This window comes from Salvelinus namaycush, unplaced genomic scaffold, assembly GCF_016432855.1.
Source record: "Salvelinus namaycush isolate Seneca unplaced genomic scaffold, SaNama_1.0 Scaffold2106, whole genome shotgun sequence".
In the NCBI taxonomy this organism is placed as follows: domain Eukaryota; kingdom Metazoa; phylum Chordata; class Actinopteri; order Salmoniformes; family Salmonidae; genus Salvelinus; species Salvelinus namaycush.
This window is the reverse complement of record NW_024058905.1, coordinates 24,938-38,470: the sequence shown is the minus strand read 5'-3', so window position 1 is coordinate 38,470 and position 13,533 is coordinate 24,938.

The following is a 13,533-nucleotide window of genomic DNA, read 5'->3' as shown; positions in this document are numbered from 1 at the left end:
CTCCACAGCTAACTGTTTCAGCTCTGTTCTCTGATGAGATGGCTCCTCAGCTAACTGTTTCAGCTCTGTTCTCTGATGAGATGGCTCCTCAGCTAACTGTTTCAGCTCTGTTCTCTGATGAGATGGCTCCTCAGCTAACTGTTTCAGCTCTGTTCTCTGATGAGATGGCTCCACAGCTAACTGTTTCAGCTCTGTTCTCTGATGAGATGGCTGATGCGAGTGGTGCGTTGGATGGTGTCTCTCAGATAGGACAGTTTAGGGCAGGCCTTGAACATGGGGGACTAAAGGTGAAACCAGGGGACAGGTTCAGACTAGATAGGACAGGTTAGGGCAGGTATTGAACATGGGGGACTAAAGATAAAACCAGGGTACAGGTTCAGACTAGATAGGACAGGTTAGGGCAGGTATTGAACATGGGGGACTAAAGATGAGACCAGGGGACAGGTTCAGACTAGATAGGACAGGTTAGGGCAGGTATTGAACATGGGGGACTAAAGATAAAACCAGGGGACAGGTTCAGACTAGATAGGACAGGTTAGGGCAGGTATTGAACATGGGGGGCTAAAGATAAAACCAGGGTACAGGTTCAGACTAGATAGGACAGGTTAGGGCAGGTATTGAACATGGGGTGGACTAAGAGTACACCCAGGGAACGGTTCAGCACTAGATTAGGACAGGTTAGGGCAGGTATTGAACATGGGGGCTTAAAGATAAAACCAGGGTACAGGTTCAGACTAGATAGGACAGGTTAGGGCAGGTATTGAACATGGGGTGACTAAAGGATGAGACCGAGGGGACAGTTCAGATCTAGAATTTGGACAGGTTAGGGCAGGTATTGAACATGGGGGGCTAAAGATAAAACCAGGGGACAGGTTCAGACTAGATAGGACAGGTTAGGGCAGGTATTGAACATGGGGGGCTAAAGATGAGACCAGGGGACAGGTTCAGACTAGATAGGACAGGTTAGGGCAGTATTTGAACATGGGGCTAAAGATAAACAGGTACAGGTCAGACTTAGATAGGACAGGTAGGGCAGGTATTGAACATGGTGGTACTCAGGTGAGACCAGTAATACCGGTTGCCTAGATAGGACACGGTTTTAGGCGCCGGATTGGACCTGGGGGGCTTAAAGATGAGACCAGGGGACAAGGTTCATACTAGTAGGAACAGGTAGGCAGGTATTTGGACATGGGGGGGGCTAAAGGTGAGACCAGGGTAGCAGGTTCAGACTAAGATAGGTACCGGTTAGGGCAGTATTGAACATGGGGGGGCTAAGATAAAACCAGGGGGACAGGTTCAGACTAGATAGGACAGGTTAGGGCAGGTATTGAACATGGGGGGCTAAGATGGACCAGGGGGACCAGGTTCATACTAGATAAGGAACAGGTAGGCAGGTTTTGAACATGGGGGAATAAAGTAAAACATGGGACAGGTTTCATACTAGATGGACAAGGTTAGGGCAGGTATTGAACATGGTGGGCTAAATATCAACCAGGGGACCGGTTCAGCACTAGATAGGACAGGTTAGGGGTCAGGTATTGACATGGGTGCATAAAGTGAGACCCGGGGACAGGTTCACGAGCATAGTAGGACAGGTTTCAGGGCAGGTATTGAACATGTGTGGACTAAAGATGAGGACCAGGGACGGTTCAGTACGAGATAGGACAGGTCAGAGCAGGTATTGTACCTGGGGGGACTAGCAGATAACCTGGGACAGGTTCAGACTAGATAGGACAGGTTAGGGCAGGCCTTGAACATGGGGGGCTAAAGATGAGACCAGGGGACAGGTTCAGACTAGATAGGACAGGTTAGGGCAGGGTAGTGAAACATGGGGTACTAAGGTGTCCATCAGGACAGGTTCAGACTAGATAGGACAGGTTAGGGCAGGTATTGGACATGGGGGCGAAGATGAGACCAGGGGACAGGTTCATACTAGATAGGACAGGTTAGGGCAGGTATTGGACATGGGGGGGATAAAGATAAACCAGGACGGTCTCAGACTAGATAGGACAGGTTAGCGGTATCAGTATTGAACATGGGGGGCTAAAGAGAGACCAGGGGACTAGGTTTCAGACTATATTAAGGACAGGTTTAGGGCAGTTTTTTGAACATGGAGGGACTAAAGATAAAACAGGGACCAGGTTCATGAACTAGATAGGACAGTGAGTGCCAGAGGTAGTGACACTGTGGGGCTTAAGATAAAACCAGTGGCCAGTCGACTAGACTAGACAGTTAGTGGCATGTATTGACCATGGGGAGCCTACAAGATGGATAAACCAGGGGACAGGTTCAGACTAGATAGGACAGGTTAGGGCAGGTAATTGCCATGGGGGCTAAAGGTGGACCCACGGGAGCAGGTTCAGACTAGATAGGACAGGTCAGGGCAGGTATTGAACATGGGGGACTAAAGATGAGACCAGGGGACAGGTTCAGACTAGATAGGACAGGTATTGAACATGGGGGACTAAAGATAAAACCAGGGTACAGGTTCAGACTAGATAGGACAGGTTAGGGCAGGTATTGAACATGGGGGACTAAAGGTGAGACCAGGGGACAGGTTCAGACTAGATAGGACAGGTTAGGGCAGGTATTGAACATGGGGGGCTAAAGGTGAGACCAGGGGACAGGTTCAGACTAGATAGGACAGGTTAGGGCAGGTATTGAACATGGGGGGCTAAAGGTGAAATCAGGGGTTCAGACTACCAGGCCTGGGTAACTCCGGTCCTCGGGGGCCTGATTGGTGTCACACTGTTTCCCCAGCCCCAGCTAACACACCTGACTCCAATAATCAACTAATCATGATCTTCAGTTTATAACGCAACTAGTTTAAATCAGCTGTGTTTTCTAGGGATGATGGGGGAGAAGTGTGACACCAATCAGGCCCCAGAGGACCGGAGTTGCCCCGGCCTGGTACTAGACTGTTCACACTAGACAGGTGTGGATTTGTTCCCAGTCATATAAAGTCAGACCAGGATTCAATCCAAGGAGTGCTATAAATAAGTGCTCGTAAATAAACCTTTACAAATCTGTTACAGTATGCTGCTCTATAATGCACCTTGATTTGAATCGCGGCCTTAATCTGCATGGTGTCTATCGTCTGAATCCAAACTTTAGATCCACGCACGGACCTTGAGTTGACATAGAAATCTCCAACTCGAAAGTACTACTACTAAAGTACTACTACTAAAGTACTACTACTAAATTAGAATATGAAATTAGGACTTGAATCCAAAGTAAAGTGATGAAGTAAACCACTAACTGTGCACTTTAAACTACTTTACTTAATTATCTAATGTAAACTACATAAATTAAAGCACACTACTTTTCTAAATAATATAAATAATTTACACTACTTTACTTAATCATCTAATGTACACTACTTTACTAATGTACACTTCTTCTTATAATATAAAATACTTTACACTACTTTACTTAATAATATAATGTACACTACTTTACTTAATAATATAAATAATCTACACTACTTTACTTAATCATCTAATGTACACTACTTTACTAATGTACACTTCTTTACTTAATAATATAAATACTTTACACTACTTTACTTAATAATATAATGTACACTACTTTACTTAATAATATAAATAATCTACACTACTTTACTTAATAATATAATCTACACTACTTTACTTAATAATGTGGATACTTTACACAATTTTACATAATTATATACCTACTTTACTTAATAATAGATAAACTTTACATTATTTTAATTAATAATATACTTTACATAATAATATATGTAATATACGCTACTTTACTTAATCATATATCTACTTTACACAACTTCTACTTAATAATCTATGTTAACCTTGTAGTTGAAACATCAACATGTCACAAACAACTTCAGATCCATAGTGTGAAACACGCCATGGCTGTGTCCCAAATGGCACCCTATTCATAGCGCACCCTATGGGCCCTGGTCGGAAGAAGTAATGGCACCCTATTCATAGTGCATCCTATGGGCCCTGGTCGGAAGAAGTAATGGCACCCTATTCATAGTGCATCCTATGGGCCCTGGTCGGAAGAAGTAATGGCACCCTATTCATAGTGCATCCTATGGGCCCTGGTCGGAAGAAGTAATGGCACCCTATTCATAGTGCATCCTATGGGCCCTGGTCGGAAGAAGTAATGGCACCCTATTCATAGTGCACCCTCTGGGCCCTGGTCGGAAGAAGTAATGGCACCCTATTCATAGTGCATCCTATGGGCCCTGGTCGGAAGAAGTAATGGCACCCTAATGGGCCTGGTCGGAAGAGTAATGGCACCCTATTCCATAGTGCCTCCTATGGGCCCTGTCAGAAGACTAATATGGCACCCTATGGCCCTGTCGGAAGCATATGGCACCCTATTCATAGTGCATCCTATGGGCCCTGGTCGGAAGAAGTAATGGCACCCTATTCATAGTGCATCCTATGGGCCCTGGTCGGAAGAAGTAATGGCACCCTATGGGCCCTGGTCGGAAGAAGTAATGGCACCCTATTCATAGTGCATCCTATGGGCCCCTGGTCGGAAGAAGTATGGCACCCTATCATAGTGCAATCCTATGGGCCCTGGTCGGAAGAAGTAGGGCCCCTATTCCCTAGTGCACCCTATGGGCCCTGGTCGGAAGAAGTAATGGCACCCTATTCATAGTGCACCCTATGGGCCCTGGTCGGAAGAAGTAATGGCACCCTATTCATAGTGCACCCTATGGGGTGAAGAAGAAGTACACCATATAGGGAGGCATTTGGGACACACACCAATATTTCTGTGAGAGTAGTGGCCCCATGGCCCCTAGGACCTCTCGTGTCCCCCTGGGCTATGTTCTTCTACCCTGTTAGCCTTGCCTAGTGATCCATGTTGACGGGAGGTGCTAAAAGGCTCTGTCTGTCTGTCTGTCTGTCTGTCTGTCTGTCTGTCTGTCTGTCTGTCTGTCTGTCTGTCTGTCTGTCTCTGTCTGTCTCTGTCTGTCTCTGTCTGTCTGTCTGTCTGTCTCTGTCTGTCTGTCTGTCTGTCTGTCTGTCTCTCTGTCTCTCTGTCTCTCTGTCTCTCTGTCTCTCTCTCTCTCTCTGTCTGTCTCTCCCTCACCCTCTGTCTCTCCCTCACCCTCTGTCTCTCCCTCACCCTCTGTCTCTCTCACCTCTCTCTGATTGACTACATTGTCGGGCAGCTTTGAGCCTCTGTCTCCTTGCTAGATCAATACACATCAGAATGGGTAGATATGGCTGCTCATCACCCCATTCTGCTAGTCTAACGAGTTGATTCTCCCATAGGAACTATAGCCTTCCTTCAGACTCTGGTTAACAACCGTTCAGTTCTGGAATGACAGTCCTTCAGACTCTGGTTAACAACTGTCCAGTTCTGGAATGACAGTCCTTCAGACTCTGGTTAACAACCGTTCAGTTCTGGAATGACAGACCTTCAGACTCTGGTTAACAACCGTTCAGTTCTGGAATGACAGTCCTTCAGGATGGGGGCAAGAGCAGTAGTCTAATGTTATAGAAGAGAGGACCAGAACAGTAGTCTGTTATAGAAGAGAGGACCAGAACAGTAGTCTAATGTTATAAGACGAAGGACGAACATAGTCTAATTTTATAGAGAGAGGACAGACAGTATCTAGATGTTAATAGAAGAGAGGACCAGAACAGTAAGTCTAATGTTTATATGAAATGAGGAGCCAGAGCAGTAGTCCCTAATGTTATCGAAGAGAGGACCCGAAACAGTATGTCTAGGTTTATAGGCAGGAGAAGGACAAGAACAAGTAGTCCTAATGTTAGAGAAGAGAGGACAAAACAGTAGTCTAATTTTATAGCAGAGAGGACCAGACAGTATCTAATGTTATAGAAAGAGAGGAACAGAACAGGAGTCCTAATGTTATAGAAGAGAGGACCAGACAGTATCTGAATGTTTTATAGAATAGAGGACCAGACAGTAGTCCTATATGTTATAGAATAGAAGGAACCAGAACAGTAGTCCTAATGTTATAGAAGAGGAGGCCAGAACAGTAGTCTGTTATAGAAGAGAAGACCAGAACAGTAGTCTGTTATAGAAGAGAAGACCAGATAACAGTAGTCTGTTTATAGAAGGAGGACAGAACAGTAGTCTGTTATAGAAGAGAGTAACGCAGACAGTAGTCCTGTTATAGAAGGATACCAGAACAGATGGTGGAGGAGGAGGAGGAGTTGGTGGAAGAGGAGGAGGAGGTGGAGCAGATGGTGGAGGAGGAGGAGGAGATTGTAGTGGAGGAGGAGGAGGTGGAGCAGATAGTGGAGCAAGAGGAGGTGGAGGAGAAGGAGGTGCAGGAGAAGGAGGTGTAGGAAGAGGTGGAGGAGATGGAGGAGGTGGAGGAGAAGGAGTTGTAGGAAGAGGTGGAGGAGGAGGAGAAGGAGGAGGTGGAGGAAGAGATGGAGGAGGAGGAAGAGATGGAGGAGGAGGAAAAAGCAGCTGTGTCCTGATTGATGAAGGAAATCTGAATCCAATGTTCTCTGTCCTGTGAGAAAACACTTCCTGTGTACGCTGCACTTCCTCAAACACCACTGCTAGACACCTCCTAGCCTCCCCCAGCCCCACCGCTAGACACCTCCTAGCCTCCCCCAGCCCCACCGCTAGACACCTCCTAGCCTCCCCCAGCCCCACCGCTAGACACCTCCTAGCCTCCCCCAGCCCCACCGCTAGACACCTCCTAGCCTCCCCCAGCCCCACCGCTAGACACCTCCTAGCCTCCCCCAGCCCCACTGCTAGACACCTCCTAGCCTCCCCCAGCCCCACCGCTAGACACCTCCTAGCCTCCCCCAGCCCCACCGCTAGACACCTCCTAGCCTCCCCCAGCCCCACCGCTAGACACCTCCTAGCCTCCCCCAGCCCCACCGCTAGACACCTCCTAGCCTCCCCCAGCCCCACCGCTAGACACCTCCTAGCCTCCCCCAGCCCCACTGCTAGACACCGCCTAGCCTCCCCCAGCCCCACCGCTAGACACCTCCTAGCCTCCCCCAGCCCCACCGCTAGACACCTCCTAGCCTCCCCCAGCCCCACCGCTAGACACCTCCTAGCCTCCCCCAGCCCCACCGCTAGACACCTCCTAGCCTCCCCCAGCCCCACCGCTAGCCACACACAGGCTCCATACTGGAGGAGATGTGGGGGTGGTCACTTAAAGGATGCTTCCCTAATGGCATCCTGGGCTCTGGTCTATAGTAGTACCACTATATAGGGAATAGGGCTCTGGTCTATAGTAGTACCACTATATAGGGAATAGGGCTCTGGTCTATAATAGTACCACTATATAGGGAATAGGACTCTGGTCTATAGTAGTACCACTATATAGGGAATAGGGCTCTGGTCTATAGTAGTACCACTATATAGGGAATAGGGCTCTGGTCTATAGTAGTACCACTATATAGGGAATGATGTGCCATTTGAGTCTCATCCACAGTCCACAGGACTATAGAAAGACCATAGAGGCTCATGCTAGTTCTTCTGTAGAAGTGGCTTAATGCTGACACTGCAGGACTCTACATGCTGTCCGGACCTCTGGGAGTCCCCGCCTTATCTCAGCTCACTGGTCACCATAGCAACACTCACCCGTAGCACGCGCTCCAGCAGGTATATCTCACTGGTCATCCCCAAAGCCAACACTTCCTTTGGCTGCCTTTCCTTCCAGTTCTCTGCTGCCAATAACTGGAACGAATTGCAAAAATCACTGAAGCTGGAGTCTTATATCTCCCTCTCTAACTTTAAGCATCAGCTGTCAGAGCAGCTTACTGATCACTGTACCTGTAGACCCTGAAGAGGTTTGGTGTGTTTCAGTTAGTGTCTGAGCTGAAGATAGACTCTGAAGAGGTTTGGTGTGTTTCAGTTAGTGTCTGAGCAGAAGATAGACTCTGAACAGGTTTGGTGTGTGTTTCCGTTAGTTTCTGAGCTGAAGATAGACTCTGAAGAGGTTTGGTGTGTTTCAGTTAGTGTCTGAGCAGAAGATAGACTCTGAAGAGGTTTGGTGTGTTTCAGTTAGTTTCTGAGCAGAAGATAGACTCTGAAGAGGTTTGGTGTGTTTCAGTTAGTTTCTGAGCAGAAGATAGACTCTGAAGAGGTTTGGTGTGTTTCAGTTAGTGTCTGAACGGAAGATAGACTCTGAAGAGGTTTGGTGTGTTTCAGTTAGTGTCAGAGCAGAAGATAGACTCTGAAGAGGTTTGGTGTGTTTCAGTTAGTGTCAGAGCAGAAGATAGACTCTGAAGAGGTTTGGTGTGTTTCAGTTAGTTTCTGAGCAGAAGATAGACTCTGAAGAGGTTTGGTGTGTTTCAGTTAGTTTCTGAGCAGAAGATAGACTCTGAAGAGGTTTGGTGTGTTTCAGTTAGTTTCTGAGCAGAAGATAGACTCTGAAGAGGTTTGGTGTGTTTCAGTTAGTTTCTGAGCAGAAGATAGACTCTGAAGAGGTTTGGTGTGTGTTTCAGTTAGTTTCTGAGCAGAAGATAGACTCTGAAGAGGTTTGGTGTCAGCGATTGTGGCCTATTCAGTATTAAGACAGCCTCAGGATGATGAAACGGTACAGACACCTACTCACTCAGAGAGACCTAAACAGACAGTTCATAACGGAGAAGTTACTAGTGAAAGCACTGTGTGTGTGTGGAGGTTGGAGAGAGCCATCGGGGCGGCAGGTAGCCTAGTGGTTCGAGCGTTGGTCTAGTAACCGAAAGGTTGCACGATCGAATCCCCGAGCTGACAAGGTGAAAATCTGTCGTTCTGCCCCTGAACAAGGTAGTTAAACCCACTGTTCCCAGGCCATCATTGAAAATATGAATTTGTTCTTAACTAACTTGCCTAGTTAAATAAAGGTTAAATAAAATAAGGAGTCTCTGGAGTGGTGAGCACAGCGGAATCTATCAGGGCTTGTGACACACACACAAACCACACACTCTATAACATGGGTCTATTGAGTTCTACACCTGAGGGATGGCCAGTATTGTGCAACTGTAAACTGCTTTAGGGAACAGCGGGCTGCAGGGTTATTGGATTAAACTGGAACTGCTGCTCTCTGAGAAGAGGAGGAGGAGAGAGGAATGAGAGGAGAATAGATAGGAGAGGAGGAGGACAGAAGGAACGGAGGAGAGAGAGATGGAAGAGAGCGGAGGAGAGTAGAGAAGAGAGAGAGGGGGAGATAGTGAAGGGCCATTTCTATTTGGCAGTGTGAAATCGTCCAGCTGCCCCTAGTCCTATTTTAGACAGGAACCACAGCTGCAGAGTGGGACACTGGAGTTCTGTGCAATGTGTGTGTGTGTGTCTCCTTGTGTTGATGTGTGTGTGTGTTTCTCCTTGTGTTGATGTGTGTTTCTCTCTCTCTTTGTGTGTGTGTGTGTGTGTGTGTGTGTGTGTGTGTGTGTGTGTGTGTGTGTGTGTGTGTGTGTGTGTGTGTGTGTGTGTGTGTGTGTGTGTGTGTGTGTGTGTGTGTGTGTGTGTGTGTGTGTGTGTGTGTGTTTCTCTCCTTGTGTTGATGTGTGTTTCTCTCCCTCTTTGTGTGTGTGTGTGTGTGTGTGTGTGTGTGTGTGTGTGTGTGTGTGTGTGTGTGTGTGTGTGTGTGTGTGTGTGTGTGTGTGTGTGTGTGTGTGTGTGTGTGTGTGTGTGTGTGTGTGTGTCTATAAACCCAAATTCCCCAAACACTTATGGAAAAAAGGCTTCACTTCATTACCCAAAATCCCCTTTTAAAGGACATCAATTACCCAGAGTGCTCTACTCTACCCCAGACAGTCATAGCAGAACTAGGCACGCACGCACGCATGCACACACACACACAACACAACACACACAACACACACACCATTTAGTTAATAAGACCAGCAACACAGGTCAGATAGTGTTCAGATGGACAGTAAATACACATTTACTCAGCTGAGTGCCCACTGAGGGACTAACAATAGGGGTGTATGTCTCAAATAGCACCCTATTCCCTATGTAGTACACATAGGGCTCATAGTGCACTGTACAGGGGAAAGGCTGCCATTTGGGATGTACCCAGGGAGAATTGGGTTTCATTTATTGCTGGTGTGAACAGGGAGGTCAGCTGTGTCTGTGGTGTATGGAGAGGTCAGACAGACAGCACACTGCCTATCTAAGGTCAGACAGACAGCACACTGCCTATCTAAGTGATGAGGTCAGACAGACAGCACACTGCCTATCTAAGGTCAGACAGACAGCACACTGCCTATCTAAGTGATGAGGTCAGACAGACAGCACACTGCCTATCTAAGGTCAGACAGACAGCACACTGCCTATCTAAGTGATGAGGTCAGACAGACAGCACACTGCCTATCTAAGTGATGAGGTCAGACAGACAGCATGCTGCCTATCTAAGTATTGTCAGACAGACAGCACACTGCCTATCTAAGGTCAGACAGACAGCACACTGCCTATCTAAGTATTGTCAGACAGACAGCACACTGCCTATCTAAGGTCAGACAGACAGCTCACTGCCTATCAAAGTGATGATGTCAGACAGACAGCACACTACCTATCTAAGGTCAGACAGACAGCACACTGCCTATCTAAGTGATGATGTCAGACAGACAGCACACTGCCTATCTAAGGTCAGACAGACAGCACACTGCCTATCTAAGTGATGATGTCAGACAGACATCACACTGCCTATCTAAGGTCAGACAGACAGCGCACTGCCTATCTAAGTGTTGGTCAGACAGACAGCACACTGCCTATCTAAGTGATGAGGTCAGACAGACAGCGCACTGCCTATCTAAGTGTTGGTCAGACAGACAGCACACTGCCTATCTAAGTGATGAGGTCAGACAGACAGCACACTGCCTATCTAAGTGTTGGTCAGACAGACAGCACACTGCCTATCTAAGTGTTGGTCAGACAGACAGCACACTGCCTATCTAAGGTCAGACAGACAGCACACTACCTATCTAAGTGATGAGGTCAGACAGACAGCACACTACCTATCTAAGTGATGAGGTCAGACAGACAGCACACTGCCTATCTAAGTGATGAAGTCAGACAGACATCACACTGCCTATCTAAGTGATGAGGTCAGACAGACAGCACACTGCCTATCTAAGTGATGAGGTCAGACAGGTAGCACACTGCCTATCTAAGTGATGAGGTCAGACAGACAGCACACTGCCTATCTAAGGTGATGAGGTCAGACAGACATCACACTGCCTATCTAAGTGATGAGGTCAGACAGACAGCACGCTACCTATCTAAGTGATGAGGTCAGACAGACAGCACACTGCCTATCTAAGTGTTGGTCAGACAGACAGCACACTGCCTATCTAAGTGATGTCAGACAGACAGCACACTACCTATCTAAGTGATGAGGTCAGACAGACAGCACACTACCTATCTAAGTGATGAGGTCAGACAGACAGCACACTGCCTATCTAAGTGATGATGTCAGACAGACAGCACACTGCCTATCTAAGTGATGTCAGACAGACAGCACACTGCCTATCTAAGTGATGTCAGACAGACAGCACACTGCATATCTAAGTGATGAGGTCAGACAGACAGCACACTGCCTATCTAAGGTGATGTCAGACAGACAGCACACTACCTATCTAAGTGATGAGGTCAGACAGACAGCACGCTGCCTATCTAAGTGATGAGGTCAGACAGACAGCACACTACCTATCTAAGTGATGAGGTCAGACAGACAGCACGCTGCCTATCTAAGTGATGATGTCAGACAGACAGCACACTGCCTATCTAAGGTCAGACAGACAGCACACTGCCTATCTAAGTGATGATGTCAGACAGACATCACACTGCCTATCTAAGGTCAGACAGACAGCGCACTGCCTATCTAAGTGTTGGTCAGACAGACAGCACACTGCCTATCTAAGTGATGAGGTCAGACAGACAGCGCACTGCCTATCTAAGTGTTGGTCAGACAGACAGCACACTGCCTATCTAAGTGATGAAGTCAGACAGACGGCACACTGCTATCTAAGTGATGAGGTCAGACAGACAGCACACTGCATATCTAAGTGATGAAGTCAGACAGACAGCACACTGCCTATCTAAGTGATGAGGTCAGACAGACAGCACACTGCCTATCTAAGTGATGAAGTCAGACAGACAGCACACTGCCTATCTAAGTGATGAGGTCAGACAGACAGCACACTGCCTATCTAAGTGATGAGGTCAGACAGACAGCACACTGCCTATCTAAGGTCAGACAGACAGCACACTGCCTATCTAAGTGATGAGGTCAGACAGACAGCACGCTGCCTATCTAAGTGATGAGGTCATACAGACAGCACACTGCCTATCTAAGTGATGAGGTCAGACAGACAGCACACTACCTATCTAAGTGATGAGGTCAGACAGACAGCACACTACCTATCTAAGTGATGAGGTCAGACAGACAGCACACGCCTATCTAAGTGATGAGGTCAGACAGACAGCACACTGCCTATCTAAATGATGAGGTCAGACAGACAGAACCGATTGACTGAACTGAAGAACAGACAGACTGGTCTGTGTTGTCTGAACAGTGTCACTGCAGCATGTGAAGTGAGTCAGCTGTGACAGGTGGCAGCGTCCTGGTAAACACCATCATAGCTGGAAAAGACTGTTGGTCCTCATCACACCAGGAGCACTGATTCTGATGGAGTTTAACACATCCTCCCACACGTCCCCCACATGACACAGAGTCACTCACGAGTCACTCAGGGGACAGCAGGGCAGTGACAGGTTCCCACAATCTCTTGGGGACTCGTCCCCACATGACACAGAGTCACTCACGAGTCACTCAGGGGACAGCAGGGCAGTGACAGGTTCCCACAATCTCTTGGGGACTCGTCCCCACATGACACAGAGTCACTCACGAGTCACTCAGGGGACAGCAGGGCAGTGACAGGTTCCCACAATCTCTTGGGGACTCGTCCCCACATGACACAGAGTCACTCACGAGTCACTCAGGGGACAGCAGGGCAGTGACAGGTTCCCACAATCTCTTGGGGACTCGTCCCCACATGACACAGAGTCACTCACGAGTCACTCAGGGGACAGCAGGGCAGTGACAGGTTCCCACAATCTCTTGTGGACTGACATCTCTCTGCGCTTAGCTTTTACTCTCTCACGTCTATCCTTTCTCCTCGTTGTGGAAGAGAGGAGAGGACGGCTCTTCTCACCTCCGTCTCTAAGAGGATGATTTAACTTCCCTAGAGCCCCAATAACCTGTAGGTGAACTGCAGCTCAACCATCCTGGAGACACACTATGGCATAACCTTCGTTTTATTAATGTTGTACAGCGCTCTATGCTTTTCAGTAATTAACAGGACTCTGTGTGTGTGTGTGTGTGTGTGTGTGTGTGTGTGTGTGTGTGTGTGTGTGTGTGTGTGTGTGTGTGTGTGTGTGTGTGTGTGTGTGTGTGTGTGTGTGTGTGTGTGTGTGTGTGTGTGTGTGTGTGTGTACTCTCATATGCAGATAACATCTATGCTGGCTGAGTAGCATACAGGTTTTTAGCAAATGTTCGAAAAAGGCCCCTTCACGAAAGATAGTGTGTCAAATCCAGTGCTCTTC